General features: G+C 35.9%; 1 pseudogene; it reads left to right on the plus strand.

Annotated features, from left to right (window-relative positions):
* The first annotated feature begins 2,407 nt into the window (after positions 1–2,407).
* On the plus strand, positions 2,408–8,170 carry LOC129875667 (pentatricopeptide repeat-containing protein At2g15980-like; annotated as a pseudogene).
* The last annotated feature ends 11,023 nt before the right edge of the window (positions 8,171–19,193 follow it).

Here is a 19,193-nt window from a genome sequence, read left to right on the forward strand (position 1 = left end):
TCAAAATTTTAGCACATCATAACTTAATTTATTTAAATTTAAAAGCAGTCAACTTACATCATAACTTAATTTACTTAAATTTAAAAGCAGAGAATTTGCCAATGTGATGCGTCTTGTATTTCGCATACGAGAGTGCCATATATATATATATATATATATATTTGCATGGCTAAATTTACCTGCATCAGTGCATGTCTCGCATAAAATTCGTATATATATATGATTCAATTTTTGAAGAAATATATACATACGTTTAAGTAAATTTTTATTTATCTTGAGTTTATATGTTATTTTTAATAATTATTAACATGACTGATTCTAAGGTTAGAGTCATGCTTCACTAGGGTGGTGAAATTTTGCATGAAGCTGGATATGTGAGATATAATATTCTGCCTATAGTAACCCAATTGTTTCCATTAAATCTCAAGTATGATCATTTGCAAACAGTATTTTGAAACAAAATGGGTATTCGTGATCCAGAAGACATAGTGGTTATCTCTAGACGATATTCAAGTTATTTTATGTCTGATGGACACGCTATTTTTGATTTGATTCGTATTTGGAATAATGATTCTTTATTTTCATTTCTTCGTAGTTTTGAAACATTTTCAAACCGCATTGATATACAGAATATTGAGATGTATGCATCAGTTGAACGATGTCCTAATGTTCATGAACCAACTGATAGCGAGTTTGATCTTTGTGAACCCAATTTAAATTTAGAATCTTCAAGTGGTCCAGTCGATCAACAAATGATGAGAGCAATTGACCGATAATCAATTGATTTCTCTACTTTTGATAGTCAATTTGAAGGTGTGGACCATGATGCTGGTCCAAGCAATGCATGCAGTCAACCACCTCCTTTACCATCGGAGGCTATGAATATATATTCACTTATTTTTAAATACTACTTAAGATTATTTTTTGTAATTCGTGTATTAATTTTTCATAATTTTGAAGGTTTAATGAATGTGGAGGTATTGTCACTCAACTCACACAAGGACTAAGAAACGATTGGTCAAAATGGCAAGAAGTAATATAATCAGAGTTGCATTCACTTGTCAAGTGTGAAGTTTTTGGACCTATAATTCAAACACCTGATGGTATTAAACCTATTCGCTATAAATAGGTCTTTGTGCGAAAAATAAATGAGAAAAATGAAATACAAATGTACAAAACATGTTTTGTTGCACAAGAATTTCAACAAAGGCCTGGTGTCAATTATGACGAAACATACTCATCCGTTATGGATGCAATAATATTGCGTTATCTCATTAGTTTCATGGTCCATGAGAGACTTGATATGTATATGATGGATGTGGTTACATCATATCTTTATGGATCACTTGATAATGAGATATACTTGAAAATCCCTGAAGGATTTACGGTGCCTAAAATATATAGTTCAAATCTCAGGAAATGTATTCAATTAGATTGCAAAGATCATTGTATGATTATTTGAAGTAATCTGGCTGCATGTTGAATAATCGTCTTAGTAAGTATTCATCTAAGGAAGGTGATATAAATTATGTGATTTGACCATGTATTTTTATTAAGAAAATAATATCAGAGTTTGTTGTACTTGTTGTTTATGTTGATGACGTAAATCTTATTGAAACTCCAATAGAGCTTCAAAAGAAAATTGATTATTTAAAGAATGAATTTGAGATGAAAGATCTTGGAAGGACAAAATTATGTCTTGATTTGCAAATTGAGCATTTGACAAACAATATTTTAGTTCATCAATCTGCCTATACAGAAAAAGAGTTGAAAAGATTTTATATTAATGGAGCACATCCATTAAATACTCCAATGGTTATTCGATAACTTAATGTGAATAAGAATCCATTCCAACCTCAAGAAAAGAATGAGGAAATTCATATTCCTGAAGTACCATATCATAGGACAATTGGTGTACTAATGTATCTTCCTAACACTATAAGGCCTGATATAGCCTTTTCAGTTAATCTGTTAGCAAAATAAAGTTCTGCTCCTACTAGGAGACATTGGAATGGAATCAAACACATATTGCAATATCTAAAAGGGATTATCGATATGAGCTTATTTTATTCTAACAATTGCAGTCCCAATTTTGTTGGTTATGCTAATGCAGGGTATTTATCTAACCCACACAAAGCTCGATCTCAAATAGGTTACGTGTTCATATATGGGGGTACTGTCATATCTTGGAGATCTACAAAGCAGTCTATAATGACCACTTCATCAAATCATGCTGAGATAATAGTTATTCATGAAGTAAGCTGAGAACGTGTATGATTGAGGTCCATGATACATCTCATTCGAGAAAAATGTGATTTGAAATGTGACAAAGTACCCACAATTATATAAGAAGATAATTGATCATGCATAGCACAACTAAATGAAGGATTCATATAAGAAAGATAGAATGAAGCACATTTCGTCAAGGCTTTTCTACATATATGAGCTTCAAAAGAATGGTGATATCAACGTGCAACAAATTTGTTCGAGTGAAAAGGTGGTTGATTTATTCACCAAGTCTCTACCAGCTGCAACTTTCAAGAAGATGGTGCACAAGCTTGGAATGCGAAGATTCAACTCTTTGGATTGATGTTCTCATTAGAGGGAGTTAGGAAGCACTGTACTCTTTTGTTCCTTACGGAGTTTTGTCCCACTAGATTTTCTTTATAAGATTTTAATGAGAAAACAAGTAATGCATATTAGGAATAATTGTATATACTTATTCTTTAACTAGAACTTTTATTTTACATGAACATCTAAGAGGTAATGTTCTAAATGATTAATGAATGTCACCTTTTTATACCTATAAAAGGCATTGTAGCTTAGATGGAAAATACACAAAAAAAAATTAGGAAGACAAAGTTCCCTATTTCATTTCTCTCTACTATTTCTCCTCTTTCTTGATTTTTATTTTGTGATACTAATTTGATGTTAGTCATTACTTATTACTCTCTCTATTTCATATTAATTGAATTTTAAAGATAAAACACACATATTAAGAAAAGCATTGAAGGACAAAATTTGAACTATATTTTCTTCTACTACATTTTTGTTTAATCAGTCTCATAAAGATATTAAACGTGAAATCATAAATTCAAATAATCTCTTATTGGAGTATAACTTTGTAAATAGTGTAGTTTAACTCCTAAAAAATTATAATGGTTCATTAATGCAAAGGTAAATATTTGAAGTGTTTTTTTCTCACAAAAGGTTTTCCAAAGCGCTGATGGAATATTTGGAAGAGAAGATGTTCGACAAAATGCCTGAGTGGAGCAGCAAATAGGCTTATCAATGGCAATACTTTTCATCTCTTACAAGACGCACTGTTTTCTCAATCCCATTAACCAAACACGCACTATCCTCATTTTCTGCTTTTACTTCTTCTCCACCACAATTGTCTGCAAACGAAGGTGAAACTTTAGTCTCAGCCGCCACAACAATCCTCAAACATCATCGCTCAAAATCGCGATGGTTCGAGATCCTTTCTCTACCTCCTCCAACTTCCGGCTTCACTCCTTCCAAAGTCTCCGAGGGATAGTTTGGTTTGAATAAAAATTATAATGGGATTAATTATAACGGAATAAATTATGATGATATTAATTATGATGAAATAAATTGTAATGTGATTAATTTTTATTGAGTGTTTAGTTTGTTGTATTGAAAATAATATGAATTATATAAATTTTAAAAATAAATTATTTGTTTACAAAATATCTTTTATTTTTGTGAAAAGTAATTTATAAAAAGAGTTTAAATAAATATTTTTGTCATTTATCTACTTTATCTCAAAATAAATTATTTCAAAATTATTATATCATCTAAGAGAAAAATAATTTATACCGATACTAAATATTAATTCAGAATAAATTATTATAAATTTACCAATCAAACAACAAATTATATAATATTATAATTTAATTTTAGAATTATTTAATGTTATACTTAATACCAAACTACCCATAAAATCACTCTTCAACTCGGCAACAAGCCTCATCTCGCTCTCCCTTTCTTCAATTTCACAATCCGCCACTCCATATGCTCTCACTCTCTTTCTTCTTATGCCACCATCATTCACATCCTCTCCCGTTCTCGCCTCAAGTACCAAGCCCTAGAGCTAATAAAATGCGCCCTTCGCAAATTTCCTGATACCCATAAACCTGATTTACCAAACCTACCTAGGATTTTCGAAATCTTGGTTAAAACTTACAGAACTTGTGATTCAGCTCCTTTTTTGTTTGATTTGTTAATAAAAGCTTATTTGGATTCTAAGAAAATCGATGTTTCTGTTCAACTTGTGAGAATTTTGGCTTCCAAGAATATTTTCCCACATATTGATATATGTAATTCTTTGATTGAGTTGATAGCAAAAAGTAGAGGTCCTTTTGCTGCTTATGATATGTATACGGAAATCTTTAGGTGTGAGAAAGGGGAAGGGGAATGGCAGGGAGGTAAAGGGTGTGATGGCGAATGCCTATACATTTAACATTCTTATGGTTGCTTTTCAGAGGGAGGGAGTGGTGGAGAAGGTTGAGGAGGTTTGGAAGGAAATGATGGCAAAACATTGTTCTCCAAATGCATATAGTTAAAGCGTTTTAATGGCTGCATATTGTGAAGATGGAAGGATGGAGAATGCCATGAAAGTTTAGGAGGAGATGGGTGACGAGGATGTGAAGCATGATATTGTAGCTTATAATACCATAATCGAGGGGTTTTGCAAAGTCGGAAAGGTTGAGAGAGCTGAGGAGGTTTTCAGGTAGATGGTCTTCAATGGGGTAGAATGTATTTGTGTTACTCTTGAGCATCTCGTAAATGGACATTGTATGAGCGGGAATGTTCATGCAGCTCTAGTTTTGTATAAGGATATGTTTCGAAAGGGATTCAAGCCAGAAAGTTCAACAATAGATGTAGTGGCTAAGGTGCTCTGTGACAAAAGTGGAGTTTTTGATGCCTTGGAATCCGTGAGAGCTGTAATGAAGAAACACGATATTGCACCAAGGAAGACAACATATGAACTTCTGATACGGAGCTTGTGTAATGAGGGGTGGATGGAAGAAGCTCTGAAACTTCAGGTAGAGATGGTGGGAAAAGGATTTGCACCAAATTTGGAAATATATAGTGCTTTCATTGATGGGTACATCAAGCAAGGGGATGATGAAAAGGCTGAAACTTTGAGGAATGAAATGCTTAGGAATGAGATACCATGTAAAGACAGCTAGAAGTTTGTATGACATGCAGAGTTCTAACCAAATCTTAAATCGTGACTTCGGGCTATGAGGATAAAAACAGACAAGGGGACTTTACAAAAGTGCTAGTCTGTCAGTAAATCAAAGCAAGGTACTCTCTGAAGGGCACCTTCAAAGGCCAGCCTGGTGTACTAAAACTCCCACTATGATTCGTCAAATATGAATGCATTCTTGCTTAAACACTTCTGTTCCCTACTATAGGTCATCTTATGATGATTTTTGCTACTCTTCAACTGGATAATGAAATCAAGAAGAGTACCTTTCTGTGGATGGTACTTCTCTAAGGAGATCGATAAATGTTTTATTAATATGCGCACCGCCTATCTGCTTGAGGAGTTCTCACTACAGGTAAGACGATTCATCCAAGACTCTTTCCTGCAGTATTCTGGCATAATTGTTCTTTTATCACATTCCACATATAAGAGATTAAAGTTACATCTCACAATATACTTTAGGTTTCAGCATTCCAATTACATTGAGACTTTATTACCTATTTTCTTCTTCCAATTTATGAAAAGGTTAGAAAGTAGCCTGCTTTTCTTAGGACCGGTTAGATACCTTAGTACCATCATCCGAGTTTGATAGCCGAATAAGTGTAATCTGACATCTATACTTATTTCATGGAAGTATCAATGCTAAAAATCAGTCACATGAGCTGTCCAAATGTGAAAAATGAGTTTGAAATACTCCATGTTTGACGATTAAAGGTAGAGAAGTATATGGAATGAGGTTAGAATTTGGCTTTAGTCCCTTGACAAATAAAAAGAAAATTTATGAAAAATCTTGAGTTTTATTAATTTAATTTCACTAAATTTGGTTTTAGGATTATATTTTTATCAGATTTCTATTCTTCTTAAGAGTGAAAAAGAGATGTAGTTTCTGCATAAATCCTCAACTTTCTGTTTTCTTTTAGGTGGTGGTTGGGTACTGGATTTTAGTGACTTTGATTTATTATATTCTTGTTTTGGAGTTGAACTTTTTTCCCCTCATAAAGCAAAGGACAAAGGTGGTTGGGATGGAGAGTAGAGATGAAAAAAGGGAGTAATTTAAGCTAAGAAATTCATCATTCAATTAATAAGTTGTAATGTAATTGCAGAACAACAGAAAATAGTTGTGTCACCAACAGAACCATTTTGTACTTTATACTTCCTGTACTTAATGCTTTCTTTATGTGTCACCTACAGAACTGTTCAGGGGTAATAGTAGCCTTGCATAGTTTAAGAGCATAGATATTAAGAAAATATTAAGTTCAGGGGTAATAGGACCCTCGCATAATTTAGGTGTGTACTGATCTCAAAGTAGTAAAGAGCCGTGCTTAATTGTGTATGCCATTAACCGTTTCCGCAAGATGGTAAAGCTTGATGCTCTAACTTTTTGCTAATGTATATAAGTGACAAGCAAGAACTTTCTGCGGTACTCTAAAGTACAAGAAGATTCAAAGTCATAGCTATCCTAAGTTCTTGCATCTATGTAATTTTTAATGGTATGTAGTAAATGTCAAAAACAGAGAAACATGAGAGGACTGGAAGAATGAGTCTCAATTCATTGATCCAGATACATAAGAATGTGCTTTTAATTCATAAGTTAAATTTGGTTCCTAGTCAATCCTGCATTCGGGTGACTTGCTTATATCTTATTTCTCTTTGTATAACTTTTAAGAGCATGTTATAACCCTAACGACTTTGCTTTGATAGGAACTCAAATACTCCTTTCACTATAAATAAATTTCATGAGTTTTTCTTACCTTGTTAGATTTTTAGAATAGGTCTTGGATGCAAAAGTAAAGAAACTTTAACTTTAGTCTATGTTGCTTGGACTCTTCAAAAATGTCGACGAGTGCATGACGGATCCTCCAAAAGTAGTGCATTTTTGGAGGATCCGACACAGGTGCAGCAACAATTTTGAAGAGTCTGAGCAACTTAGACTTTAGTTGATAAAAATGTACTTACTGGTTGTGTTCTCTCCAATTTGGAGTAAGGGTGAATTGGACTGAATTTGATTGCATATTTTCTGTGCCAATTTGCATATTGCTGATGCGACGCTAATAGCAAGTTATCTGGAAGCAATTCTTGTACTCCTAGGTAAAGTAAAAATGATTCTCGCGATAAAAGGCCAGTGTTCAAAATTCTCTGGATACCAACTTGTTATTTTAGTGGAGTTCTGCTTCTTGTTTTAAATGTGAAAATCTTGTGTTAATTTTAGAGAATGTGAGATTGGACATATGTTGTGTGCATTTGCTTTACTACTTCACATACTCTGCATTTTTGTTTTGCAATCTAAAGTGCTGAACACAGTCTTAACAAAGCTAGTAGTTGTTTTGAAAGCAAATAACTAAGAAAGTTATATGATGTTTTAAAAAGTGCCATTATGAATATTTTTTAAAATATTGTGCTTGTTGCTTTTACTAATCACTTCTGAAACTTCTTGAAACACGGTGGAGGCTTATGTATAATGTTTAGCTTTGGATGATGAAGTTCGGTAAAGTCCCTTGGAGGATTACTCTTTCACTGGCCATGCTTAAGATGAGGCCAGTGGCTATGCATTTTCTAAACCTCTTTTCAGTAGATTTCTTTTTTCACTCACCGTGTAATATTATAATATGATGAAGATCTGAATATTGTCGTGCTTACTTCATCTGCAGAATACCTTGCACTATTTTCAATCGCTTTAAATATTTATTTATGGAGATTGTATTCTTTTGGGAATTTTATTGAATCATTTATTTATTATCTTTTGTAGGTGAAACAAATGAATAAATGGAAGACAAAAGTAGTGAAGACTTTATGTAAAGAGTGTTGGGTAGATTGTTGCTAGAGACCTTAATATTCTAGGAATGTCCTATTTCTGAATTTAATTTATGTAGAATTTTGTATGCAAAGTCTTGAATTGTCAAACAATATTGTATATATAAAATTAATATCACTAGCTAGAATTTTTGGACTATGATTATGTTGATGAATACTTCTTATCGTGATTTATTTGAATTTTAGAGCATTATATTTTATTATATAAATAATTAATACATTATTGTTTCATTAAACTGTTGCAATAGCCTAAAAAACCGTTGCATTTGATCACCAAACCATTGTACAATAGTCCATATAATCTGTTGCAATAGCCCATATTAACTGTTGCAATCGTATAAAAAGTTGTAGCATAAAACATATTGCAACGGTTTTTAACCGTTCCCGTTAATGAAAAAACCATTGCAATAGAGTATCTTGTGACAACGATAACAAAACTGTTGCAATAGATAAACCTATTGCAACGGTTCTTGAACCCGTTGCATGAAACCTTAGCCATAGATCTATGGCTACACGATCAGATGAGATGGGTCTTGAACCGTTGCAACAGATCTATTGCAACAGTTTTAGTATCTACTGTAACGGTTTTGCTTCTATTGCCATATACCTATTTTCTAGTAGTGTGGATTTTAGGAAGGATAAAACGTACACAGATTTTACTTTTATCGTTATAGTATAAAAAGATTGTTCCTAGTATATCCTTAGCTCGAAATAAAAAAAATAAATTAGGCTGATATTATTTGAAGTGTTTTAGCAAACTCCATAGGATCATTTCATATACGGAAAATAGGATAAATATATCTTCGAATTATTATAAATGATATCTAAATACCCTCTCTTATACGTTTAGGACACTAATGTCCTTACCATCTACTTTGGAGTGTATATATCCGTTGGACTAACGAAAGAAACACATGTCTCAATCTTAAAGACCTACTCAAAATTTATTTAATTTCTATCCACAATTAAAATACTCGCTCAAATAATTAAAAAACCCATTTAAAGAACTTAAGACACCACCCAAATTTTAACCCAAATCCCCCAAAAGACTTCACTTTCATACCCAAAAACATCAATTTCAAATATTTCCAAAACACAAAAGTCTCTTTATTTCCTCCGTAGAGGTATCGATCACTATGAAAAAAAACTAACCATTATAAGAACAGGTGTTTTCACGTCATCTCCATCCATGGGCACAATTATAAACACTAATTATCAAATAGTCGCCTTTATTTTTGGGGGTTTGGGGTTATAAATTTAGTGTGGGTCTTAAGTTATTTGGTTTTTTATTTATTTATTTGAGTGAGTCTTTTAATTCTTGATAGAAATTAAAATTTTCAGATAAAACTTTAAGATCAAGACACATGTCCTTTCGTCAAATTGTCCTAAAACTATAACAAAGGGTATTTACATACTATTTATATAGTTCATTGGTATATTATCCTTTTTCCTTTATATATAAGTAATAAATTTTGGTCGCTTAAAAATATTAGTCAATTAACTACACCACCTCACCGAATATTCACTTTTCCTCAAGTAAATTGATTATTATTTTATAATAAATAAACTGGATCTAAAACCAAATTGGCATGATTTAATCTTGTATAAGTATTTGTCACGATCCGAATTCGGGTGTGATGGCATTTATCGTTTCTCATCGGATAATTCAGCTTAAACCCCAACATTTCAATAAATAAAGTGGAAACAATCTAAATAGGTAAATAATAAACAAAAGCGGAAGTCTTCAGACTTAAATTACCCCCAAAGATTGGTTGTCACATGTACAAGCCGCTAAAGAAAACAAAACTTAAATGAAATACAATCTCAATATGTCTTCAACTTTCAAGTGGAGTAAAGCATAAAAGTATAGAAAATCTGAGAGTATGCTGAATGTCAATAGCTACCTCTCCCAAAAATCCTAAAAGCTTCAAATGATTACAAAGAGACGGTGATCAAAGTCCAGGCTCAGAACCTACACAAGTGTAGAAGCAAGGGTGAGTATCAAACGACATGGTACCTAGCAAGCTAACTAAGTAAATCTAATAGAATACACAAACTCCTTAACCAACCCTACCAAACCTCTAGACTACAACCTGCACAGAAATCAGCCCAACCTAACAATTCATACTAAACAGTTCAATAAGGTTCATATCACAGCTCAATATCACAAGACATATTGTACAAATACTCACAAGTCACAAATAGGCATCAAACTGTTAACACAGATATGCATGATATGTGTATGCACACTCAATGATCATGCATGTATGCAATTGCCGGCAAAGACCTCGGCATAATAAACTATGACCGAAAATGATCTCCATCTCATAATCTCTAACTGAAACTGACCTCGGTCCCACAACCTCGTCGAAAATGACCTCGGCCACATAATCTCATCATAAATGACCTTGGCAATGTAATCCTACCGAAAATGACTTTGGCAATACAATCCCGTCGGAAATGACCTCGGCCTATAAATCTCTCATCGGAAATGACCTCAGCCATATCATATCTTTGACCAAAAATGATCTTTGTCTCACAATCATATACCTCTCATCACAGTATTTCATAACCAATGCAAATAGCATGCTCACACAAGTAATAAGGACTAATCATTTCAGACAAACCGCAATCACAATTAGACTATCAAGTATTTCATCAAATACACATAAATATCTAGATTACGACATGTAATATTCAATACTCAACAATATCACACATCATCTTTTATTAACCCATCAATTCATTTTAAATTAGTTCATATAACAATTAAATCCATAACCTCATCCCCATTACTCCCCAACACATATACAATGGGATATTCGGGAATTCTAAGAGATTCACGGAGTTTTAAGAGTCCAATTACCTTAACCAATACGCAATCGATCAATCCACTTAAGCCTTTCCCTTTCGAATGCACTCCAAATCACCACAATCTATGTAAATTTAAGTTCCCAATCAAAATATGAAACTAACGATATCCATATCATATTTTTAAAAACCGGGTCGAAACTAACTCGAAATGCCTAAAAAACCCGATTCCAAAAACGAGCAGAAAATTCTAGAAATTTTTACATGAACAACATGCTCAAAGTATTTGGGATTTACTAGCGAAAAAGTAAGTGGATTCAGACTTAAAATGAGCTCACAATTATCAAAATATTGAAACTAATTCAAGTTCTTGAAATCCCAATTTCTCTAATTCAAAAACCTCAATTTCATGCTAAAAATCTTAGATAATTAATGGGTAATCAAGATTTGATGTTAGAATCACTTACCCCAAAGTTTTCCCACAAGAAACCTCTGAAAAATCCCTCCCCAAGCTCCAAAATCACCAAAAATGGTGAAAATAGGCTAAATCCCGACTTTACACTGTTCAAGGATCACTAACTACACGAATGCGGAGGCTAACCAGAAGTCTCTCCGCGAATACAACATAAGCTATGCGATACGGAGAAGGGACAATTGTCCTTTCGCGAATGCGACTAAGCTTCCGCAAACACGGAGAAGGAACTTCGTTCCTTTCGCGAACGTGGAGAAGGACTCTTAGGCACCGTATATCAACAATGTTCCTTAAGTCTCAAAGTTTCTGAATGACCCTCGGGATTCTTTCGAAACCCCATATAGACAAACCATATATGCCTACTAAACTCGACGTTTCAGACTCAACAGAATCATCAAAATTCGATTTCGAGGTCTCCTTGATCCGAAAACCAAAAAGTCTCAACTAAACCAACATTATGCCTCAAAAGAACAAACACCCTCGGAGCTTCCGAAAAATACACAGGAACTCTCCCTAGGCCTAAATTCACCCTCTAAATCCAACGGGGTCGCCGAAATTCGATTCCGAGCATCCAATCCTCAAATGTTGACCAAAGTCAAACTTATGGCCAAAAACTAAAGTATTTCCAATTCAACCCCTCAAATCCACGATATGTTTCCGAATATGATTTCGTCAACTCTCCTAGACCAATTTCAACATCCCAAAATTAATGGAATTCACAAAATTTTGTTCCAAGACTCAAAATTATGAATGACCTCAAATACCACTTTTGAGTTATTCTAAATCTCTAAAACTCAAATTTTATCAAAAATTTCAACTTTTCAAAAAAACTACGAGACCGATATCAGATATCAACCAAATATGACTCGAAAAAACTATTGAGGGGGTAAAATAGTTTTTTTATGAAAATTTCCAAAAATGACCTTCAGGGTCATTATATCATCCACTACTAAAAAACATGTTCGTGCTCGAACATAAATCGGGCCTGCATGTGGTCTTTCGACTCCTAAGTCGCCTCTCCGACTAAGCGATGCCTCCATTGTACCTTTACTAAAACTGGCTCCTTGGTCCTAAGCTTACAGACCTGTCTATCAAGAATGGATATTGCCCCCTCCTCAAAAGTCAAATTTGTACCCAACTCTACTGTGTCAAGAGATAGAACATGAGACTCATTCGGAACATACTTTCAAAGCATGGAAATATGAAATACAAGATGTACCACTGATAAGCTAGGTGAAAAGGCCAATTTATAAGCCACCTCTTCCACTCACCCTAAAATCTCAAATGGGCCAATAAACCGAGGGCTAAGCTTTCCCTTCTTTTTGAAACGCATCATGCCCTTCATGGGCGACACTTAGAGCCAAACATGGTCACCCTCCATAAACTCCAATGGTCAAACTCTCCTATCCGCATAGCTCTTTTGCCTACTCTAGGTTGTCAAGAACCTACCCTAGATCATCTGAACCTGCTTCATGGCATCTCTAAGCAAGTCCATGTCCAAAGAGTCCATCTCAACTGAATCAAACCACCCAATAGGTGAATGATATCGCCTACCATACAATGCCTCGAATGGGGCCATCTGAATGCTGAAGTGATAATTATTGTTGTAGGAAAATTCTACTAAGGGCAAATGTTGATCCTACCTAGCACCTAAATCAAAAACACAAGATCAGAGCATATCCTCCAATACCTGAATTGTCATATCAGACTGGCGATCAGTCTGTGGGTGAAAAGTTGTACTCATATCAAGCCTATTTCCCAAGCCTTCCTGTAAAGCCTGCCAAAAGTGTGAAGTAAACACTGAACCTCAATCTGAAACAATAGATATTGGAACTCCATAAAGTTGAATGATCTGCTGAGCTAGTCTGTCAGTCGTGTACTTCACCTTAACTGGAATAAAATGGGAAGACTTGGTCAGTCTGTCGACCACCACCCATATTCAATCATAAACACCCATAGTGGGAGGCAAACCCACAACAAAGTCCATGGTGATTCGCTCCCACTTTCAAGTAAGAATGGGTATCCTCTCACTCACACCTCCAGGCCGCTGGTGCTCACACTTGACTTGTTGATAGGTCAAACACTTGGACACGAACTCTTTGACATCCCTCTTCATCCCACACCACCAATAATGCTGACTAAGGTCATGATACATCTTTGCCGTGCCCAGATGGATAGAATACCGAGAGCAATAAGCCTCTTCTAGTATCAATCTAATTAAGTTGCCCACTTTGGGCATAGAAATCCGGTCCCCAATCCTCAAGACACCCTTTGAATCAAGTCTAGCCTCCTTGGATTTACCCCTCAACACCTTGTATCGAATGAGACATAACTTTTTATCATCAAACTGGCTCTCTCAAATCTAGTCAACTAAGGAAGAACAAGCCTTAATAAAAGCAATAAATCCTCTATTCTCCTCGAAAACTTGCAATCGAATAAGGCTATTGGCTAACCTTTGAAAATCTCTAGCCAAGGGCCTTCTGTCAACACTAATCACAGCGAGACTCTCTATACTAGGAGACTTCCTACTCAAAGCATCGGCCACCATATTGGCCTTTCCCGGGTGATATAAGATAGTCATGTCACAGTCCTTCAATAGCTTAAGCCATATACGCTGTCTCAAATTCACATCCCTTTGACTGAAAATGTACTGAAGACTCCGATGATCAGTGAATACCTCACAATGAACAACATACAAGTAATGATGCCATAGTTTCAACATAAATACCACCGTCGCTAACTCTAGGCCATGGGTAGGGTAGTTCTTCTCATGCGCCTTCAACTATCTAGACGCATAGGTAACTACCTTCCCTTTCTTCATCAGAACTCTACCCAAACCTACACCAGAAGAATTATAATACACGATGAAGTCTACACCCTGCTCGGGTAAGGTCAAAACAGGAGCCGAAGGCAATAAGGCCTTGAGCTTTTGAAAGCTCGTCTTACACTCATTGGACCAATGAAAATATACCGACTTTTGAGTCAATCTAGTCAGTGGGGCCACAATAGTAGAGAACCCCTCCACGAAACGCTGGTAATATCTAGCCAAAACTATAAAACTCTAAATCTTGGTGGGGAGTTTCAGCCCTTAACTACCTCAATCTTAGCCGAATCTACCCTAATACCCTCCTTGGACACCATGTGTCCGAGAAATGCCACAGAATCAAGCCAAAAATCACATTTGGAGAACTTGGCATATAATGTTTTCTCCCTCAATTTCTGAAGCACCAACCTCAAATGACTAGAATAATCCTCCTCTATCTTAGAGTACACCAAGATATCATCAATGAAAACAATCATAGAGGAGTCTAGATATGGCCTAAACACCCCATTCATCAACTCCATGAATGTTGTTGGGGCATTGGTCAGCCTAAATAAAATAACCAGAAACTCATAATGGTCATAACGAGTCCGAAAAGCAGTCCTAGGAATATCTGACATTCTAATCCTCAACTAATGCTACCCGGACCTCAAATCTATCTTAGAGAACAAGGCCGCTCTCTGGAGCTGATCAAATAATTCATCGATACGAGGAAAAGGATAATTGTTCTTAACTGTCACCTTGTTCAACTGTCTATAATCGATGAACATCCTTATAGACCCATCCTTCTTCTTCACAAACAAAATTGGTGTACCCCCAAGGTGACACACTAGGGCGAATAAATCCCTTACTCAACAAATCCTGTTTCTAGACCTTCAACTCTACCGAAGCCATGAAATAATAATATCCCTATATGAAAGAACTCCTAAAAAGTCAGTAGGTAAAACATCGATGAACTTTTTAACCATGGAAATAGACTCCATGGGAGGTGACTCAGCACTAGTATCCCGAATAAAAGCAAAATTAAACATACACCCTTTATCAATCAACCTCTGAGCACGCATATAAAAGATGACCTTACTAGGATAGGAACCACTAGTGCCCTTCCACTCAATCCTCAAAACACCAAGTATCGCTAAATTCAAAGTTTTAGCATAGCAATCAAGAATACCAGGATAAGGAGAAAGCCAATCCATGCCAAATATCACATCAAAGTCTACCATCCTAGTATAATCATGTCTACCCAAGTAAAATACCCAGTATAACCGTATCAGAAGCCTCATCCTCGGTTTTCCCAAGAAAAACATAACACTAAGCTCCTCTACCACCACCCGCCTGAACCATACCTTTACCTCACAGAACCACAACACCACCATCAGAGGCTCTACCACCTCTACCTGTCTGAGCCCTATCTCGACCTCTAGTTAGAGGTGCTAAATCTCTCTCGAGATACTGAATAAGTGCGTTGGGGCCTAAATGAGTCTCTAGTGGGTACTGGCACATCAAATGATACGAATCTCTATAAATAAAACACGGCCTCAGAACAGAAGACTATTGCGATAACCTTAATGGAACACCATATCCACCACGGCCTAAACTCTGAGACCCTCGGACTAAATATCCATTATTGTCTGCTGGCATAGAATCATGAACAGACATCTAGCATTGAAACTGACTGCTGACCCTATGTGAACCTCTACCTCCAAATGAGGTACTCAAAAACTGACCACTAGCATGGGCCCTCTTGGGGTGCCCAAACTCCTCTCTGACCATTAATTCTGCCTCCTTGGCGATGCTTACAATGGACTAGAAGGAAGCCCCCTCACGGGTTGATTTGAACACATAGGATCAAATAGAGAAGGCCTAACCCTTCATGAACCTGTGACTGTCTCCGCATCATCTAGGATCAACTCTATAGTATGTCTTGATAACCGAAAGAAATGGGCATCATAGTCGGCAATTGAAATGCCACCCTAAGTCAAACTCTTGAACCTCAATCTACTCTCCTCCCGTACACTTCATGAGATGAAGGGATCCTCAAAAGCACTAGAAAAAACTTCCTGCTCAATCGAGGGGATCCAACTAGTCTGGACATCATGAATGCCCTCTAAAACTCACTAGCTAACCCACAAAGCTGGAGTGCAACAAATCAAATACCCCGGGCATCAGCCATGGTCACTGCCTCCAACATCTAACGATACAATATCAAAAACTCATATGTGTCCTCGCTCTTACCACCCTAAAATTAGGGTGGTTTCATCTTCTAAAACCTATCATAGCACTAATGATCTTCTATAGTCATAATCATATCTAGAGCAATTTGCTCACCAATAGCTAGTGCGGGAACCAATGGTGGATGGCCTACCTAAACCTAAACCACTAGAACCTGATATTGCTCTGGGTCTGTACACCAACTCTACTCTATGAACCCTATGATGTGCCTATAGAACCCTGAGTGGAACTCTCCAACATATCCGACATCCTCAATAGTGTCTACTAAAGCAACAGTAGTGCGGATTCTAAAGGAACTTGATCTTCAACAATCTCTACTTGTGGCTCTGGGGAGGCCTATCTAGCACGACCTCGGGCAGGTGCCGCTCCTTGGCCATGGACTCTACTGATAACTACTCAACGACCTCAGCCTCTCACTCGGATCCTACCTCTACCCCTATCTGGGGTCTCAACAACTACCTCAGGAACTGTATCCTCCCTACCAATATACATAGCTATGGTCATCGACATCTACCAAAACAACACGCCATACTCAACACTAGAGATAATGACTTGGCACGATAAGAAAGAATGAATAAATAAAGTTTTCTAAGAGTTTTCATAACCTCTACAGATAAGTACAGACGTCTTTGTACTGATCCTCGAGACTCTACTTAGACTTGGCTTGTACATGTGAGACCTATGAACCTGTGCTCTGATATTAATTTTCCATGACCCAAATCCGAGTGTGATGACATCTGTCCTTTCTCACCAGATAAGTCAGTCTAAAACCCAACATTTTGATAAATAAAGAGAAAATAGTCTAAATAGGTAAATAATAAACAAAAGTAGAAGTTTATCGACTTAAATTATCCTCAAAGATTGGTTGTCACATGTAGCCGCTAAAGAAAACAAAACTAAAATGAAATACAGTCTCAATGTCTTTAACTCTAAGTAGTGTAAAGCATAAAAGTACAAGAAATCTGAGAGTATGCTGAATGTCAATAGCTACCTCTCCCAAAAATTCTGGAAGCCTCGAATGATCAGAAAGAGACAGTAATCAAAGTCCAGGCTTAGAATTTACATAAGTATAAAAACAAGGGTGAGTACCAAACGACACGGTGCCCAACAAGCTAACTAAAAAAACTAAGTAAATCTAATAAAATATGTGAACTTCTTTTCCAACCCTACCAAACCTCTAGACTACAACCTGCACAGAAATCAGCCCAACCTAACAGTTCATACTAAACAATTCAATAAGGTTCAGATCACAGCTCAATATCACAAGACATATCGTACAAATATTCACAAGTCTCAAATAGGCATAAAATTGTCAACATAGAATGCAGGATATGTGTATGCACTCTCAATAATCATGCATGTGTGCAAATACTGGCAAACACCTCAGCATAATAAACTTCGAACGAAAAAGACCTCGATCTCATAATATTTGACCGAAAATGACCTTGGTCCTACAACCTAGCCGAAAATGACCTCGGCCACATAATCTTTGACCAAAAATGACATCGATCCCATAACCTCGCTGGAAATGACCTCAGCCACATAACCTCGTCAGAAATGACCTCAACAATGTAATCCGACTGGAAATGACCTAGACAACAAAATCCTATTAGAAATAACCTTGGCCTATCAATCTCTCACTGGAAATGACCTCGGCCATATCATATCTCTGACTAAAAATGAACTTGGTCTCACAACCATATACCTCTCATCACAGTATTTCAAAACCAATTCAAACAGCATGCTCACACAAGTAATGAGGAATAATCAGTTCAGACAAACCGCAATTAATATTAGACTATCAAGTATTTCATCAAATACACATAGATAACTAGATTATGGCATGTAATAGTAAATGCTCAACAATATCAAACATCATTTTTATTAACCCCGTCAATTTATTTTAGATTAGTTCATCACAATTAAACCCGTAACCTCATTTCCATTATGCCACAACACATATACAATGGAATATTTGGGAATTCTAAGAGATTCACGGAGTTTTAAGAGTCCACTTGCCTTAGCCAATACGTGATCAATCAATCCACGTTGCCTGTCCCTTCTGATTGCACTCCAAATCACCACAATCTATGAAAATTTAAGTTTCCAATTAAAATACGGAACCAACGATATCTATATCATATATTTGAAAATCAGATCGAAACTGATCCGAAATGTCTGAAAAATCCGATTCCAAAAATCAGCAGGAAATTCTAGAAACTTTTACATGAACAACATCCTGAAAGTATATGGTATTTACTACAAAAATAAAAGTTGATTCGGACTTAAAATAAGGTCACAATCATCAAATCATTGAAACTAATTCAAGTTCTTGAAACCCCAATTTCTCCAATTCAAAAATCTCAATTTCATGCTAAAAATCTTAAATAATCAATGGGTAATCAAGATTTGATGTTAGAATCACTTACCCCAAAATTTTCCCAAAAGAAACCTTTGATAAATTACCTCCCCAAGCTCCAAAATCACCAAAAATGGTGAAAATAGGCTAAACCCCAACTTTCACTGTTCAGGGGTCATTTACTTTCCGCGAACGCGGATCACTAACTCCGCAAATGTGGAGGCGAACCAGAAGTCTCGCCACGAATGCGGTATAAGCTCTACGAACGTAGAGAAGTGTAATGACTCTGAAGGTCATTTTTAGATTTTTATAAAATGACCATTTTATCCTTTCCTTTAGTTTCTCCGAGTCATTTCTGATTAGTACCGGGTGTTGATTTTTATAAAATCCTATGAAAAGTTAAGTCTTTGAAAATTTTGAGTTTTCATAAGCTTTAAGTGTTCAAAAATAG

This window comes from Solanum dulcamara, chromosome 12 (genome assembly GCF_947179165.1).
Source record: "Solanum dulcamara chromosome 12, daSolDulc1.2, whole genome shotgun sequence".
NCBI classification, from domain to species: Eukaryota; Viridiplantae; Streptophyta; class Magnoliopsida; order Solanales; family Solanaceae; genus Solanum; species Solanum dulcamara.